The sequence below is a fragment of the Syngnathoides biaculeatus genome, chromosome 15 (assembly GCF_019802595.1).
Source record: "Syngnathoides biaculeatus isolate LvHL_M chromosome 15, ASM1980259v1, whole genome shotgun sequence".
NCBI classification, from domain to species: domain Eukaryota; kingdom Metazoa; phylum Chordata; class Actinopteri; order Syngnathiformes; family Syngnathidae; genus Syngnathoides; species Syngnathoides biaculeatus.
Genome location: NC_084654.1, coordinates 14,552,250 through 14,556,080, shown reverse-complemented (window position 1 = coordinate 14,556,080; position 3,831 = coordinate 14,552,250). Strand labels below are relative to the sequence as shown.

At 40.6% G+C, this 3,831-nt stretch overlaps 1 protein-coding gene across 1 annotated transcript in view; it reads left to right on the top strand.

The window, feature by feature from the left end:
- LOC133513438 (latent-transforming growth factor beta-binding protein 1-like) overlaps nt 1-3,831 on the top strand; it is a 118,763-nt gene that overhangs the window by 573 nt on the left and 114,359 nt on the right. The window lies entirely within an intron of this gene.

Here is a 3,831-nt window from a genome sequence, read left to right as displayed (position 1 = left end):
GTAAGAGTGCGGGACACCCCAAGTTATTCGTCAATATGTCCAAAGTCACCCGTTTTTAATCAGAGCACTCTATTTTAAATGCAATTACATAGTAGCTCATTTTGGCAGAAGCCTCATGCCAGGAAGTGATGATGTAACAAATCACCAGTGTTGGGCAGATTTGCTTTGGAAATGTAATTGGTTAAATTACAAGTTACTTAATAGTAGTGTAACTATTTACGTTATTGATTACATTTGATTACATTTTCATTGCTTTCCTTAACTTTCTATGACTGCATTAACAGGACCCGGGTGCATTAAATCCATAGATCATTATTTTGAAGTCTAACTACATTTGTACTTCACACAAATAATCCACCGATAAAACAATGAAATGTAAATAAATAAAAAAAAAAAAAAAAAAAATAAATAAATAAATAAATAAAAAAAAAAAAAAAAAAAAAAATAAATAAATAAATAAATATATATATATATATATATATATATATATATATATATATATATATATATATATATATATATATATACACACTGTAGATATACAATATACTGTATGTATCACAGCATGTGGAAAACGTGATACCATGTTGCCCCAATGACAAATGTGCAGAATCACTTCTGGCAGCAGGGTGTATGAGTGGGTAATACTTCCGCCTCACAGTTCCAAGGATCCGTGTTCAAATCCACCCTCGCTTGTATGGACTTTACATGTTCTGCCCGTACCTGTGTGGGTTTTCTACGGGTACTCCGGGTTCCTCACACATCCTCAAATCATGCACGGAAGATTACGTGAAGACTAAATTGTCCATAGGTGTGAATGTGAGTACAAATGATTGTTTGCTTGTTTTTATGTACCCTCTGATTGGCTGGCGACCAGTTTAGGGTTGGGTTAGTCAGTGGGGATGGACTCCCTTCAGAACCCCATAACACACACCATCATTGGGCTCCAGTGAGTTGCACTCATTAATACCAAAGTATCGTGGAGCAGATCAACCAAACAATCATTCATACAGGTATGCAGTTTAGCAGAAATACTTTATATAATACTGTGGACGCCGGCGAAGTAAATGTCTTTCTCAGAGCTGTTCAATGACGTCATAGATCAGCTTGGCGAATTATAAAACCAATCAAATGGCCGATCTGATCAAATCGGTGTAAAGTCGACAAAAAATTCTCTCTATCTGCTCGAAGCCTCCAGTGTCTGGAATATACACCAATGGGTTCTTGTGTGGGTTTTCCATGCAGCGACAAAGAGGTGGTTTATAGTAGCCATAGCAGTTCCAAACCCCGATGCACACTTTTCAAGTGGGTATTTATATTAAAAATATGTTTTATCCTCTTTCCTTGCCGGCAATGAGGCGCTCTATCTGAAGGGAAGATGCGTTTTAAGATTTAAGCGTAGCTGGCTTGCTAACGGCACATCACAATTGCACCAGATCATAAAGGTGCTTAAGTCTGTTTTATAATGAGGGAGGTGCGACTCATGTATTAGCCACACAAAAGATTTTGGAATACTTGATCCAACGGAATGATAGGAGGAGGGAGGCGGTTGGGTCCTCCAATATAGTTGGTTGTCAGTCAATGAAAGCACTTTTTTTTTTTAAACCCATATACACCCAAATTACTGTACAGAGCAAAATTGTTGTTGCATTATTGCATATCTGTGACATGGAAGTACTGCAGTCCTAGTGACAAATGGAAGCTCTTTTGGACACATTGATCACTCCCTATTGTCTGATTTATCCAGTAACCATTATATCGGACCCACCATGTCATCAGCTCAGGCAAACATTCAGTATCAGCTCATTATCAGAAGCGAACACTGTTATCTTACGGTAAACTGCACTGACACTGCAGCCCTGCTTACCTTTTGGCTTTGACTTGACATTGCTTGGTCTGCTGCTTGAACCTGGCTCGTTCACTCTGGAAGTTCAGCCGGCCTATTTTGGAAGTTTTGGGCGGGGAAAGTTGGTGTGGTGGTGGTTATTATGTGAATTAGCTTAAAAACTTTGCCCGTGAGTAAATTTGAAGAAATAGGGAGATACTCAAACTACACTTTTTTTGGTTGTTTAATTCAGGCGGCACGATGGCAGAGTTTGCATGTTCTCCCCGTGCCTGCGTGGATTTTCTCCAGGCACACCGGTTTCCTCCTGCATAGCGAAAACATGCATGGTAGGTTAATTGAACCCTCTAAATTGCCCGTAGTTCATAGTGTTTTGCCTCCAGCACTCCTGTGACTCTTGTGAGGATAAGCGGCTCAGAAAACAGATGGATGGATCTTAAATTCAACACCTGGTGGGTTGGCAGGCACTCCTGATACCCAACTATGTGTGCGGAAGCAGTAAGAAGTAAACTTTCCATCAAATGTCCCATTGAAGGAAAAAGCGTCAAGATATCATCGCCAATGGCCAAAATGCTGTTACTAGCAAGATCAAGTTGGTTATTTTCCATAATTTAACCACAATACAAAAGGAATGGATGGATAATCCTTAATGTCCTCCATAATCCAGCAAGAAACAGTCAGATTGAAAGAATTAATTATGTATTAAGGGTCACGTCAGGACATGACATAATAGCTGTGATCAGTCAATTGGAGAAATTCCCAATGCACAGCTAGTTTACATAAAGTTGCTAATAACTTCTGCTGCAGGTTGACCAATATATCCTCCTGTTACTAAACGCTATCAGTATTTTTAAAAATACTTTGAGGCATGCCTGCAGACTGCCTCAGTCTGTGTGTGTCCCTCTTTTGGGCACAGTTCCTGTGTCCATGTGCTGTTGTGGCTCGGCTCGCCTGGTGAGCATTTGCAAAAGAAAAAAAAATGTGCTGGGCGATCAGAACCACCTGTTTTGTCCAACGAGTTTCTGTGTCTTTTCTTCTTGTGTTTCTCCATCAAACTCCCCAGCAGGAAAAGGGCTTGTTTCCATATTAAAGCTCTTTTATTTTTGTCTAATGAACCCTCGGTGCATCCAGTTCTGTTTGTTCCATAGGGACAAAGCATGATACTCACAGATGCGGGGGTGTTGGGGAGCTGGGTGTTTACATAATGATCAGAGGGAGGATTTGAGTGGCTGACCTTGAATGGCAGACACTGAAATAAACGATCCACTTTACGATTTTTTAAAAATCCTGACAATTTAAAGGAGATGCTTAAGAGGTGATGTCCGGTGGTCTATGTGACAGAAGAGTCTCCGCTAGGATGAAGGGCAAAGTTTATAAAACAGTGGTGAGGTACAGATTAGAGACGGTGGGACTGAAGAAACAACAGGAAGCAGAACTGGAAGTAGCAGAAATGAAGATGTTGAGGTTCTCGGTCGGAGTCAGCAGGTTGGATAGGATTAGAAACAAGCTTATTATAGGGACAGCCAAAGTTGGATGTTTTGGAGATGAGGTTCGAGGGAGCAGACTTCGATGGTTTGGACATATCCAGAGGCGAGAGAGTGAGTATATTGGTAGAAGGGTGCTGAGGATGGAAGTGCGAGAGGAACACCAAAGAAAACATTGATTGATGTTGTGAGGGAGGACATGAGGACGGTGGGTGTTCGACAGGAAGATGCACGAGATAGGCGTAGATGGGAAAAAATGACACGCTGTGGCGACCCCTAACGGGACAAGCCGAAAGGAAAAGAAGAAGCTGAAGAGGTGATGAGTTGATTCGACAAAATGCTTTACTATTGTCAAGACTCCGTCATTGCTTTAATTCTGCTCTTATGTTAAAGTAAACATTCTGTAAGCCATTGCGTGCAAGAAAACCCATCAGTGAAACTTTCCATTAATCAAGACAGTCAAATTTATTCACAGTCGATTGAGACAAAACTCCCTGATTAAAG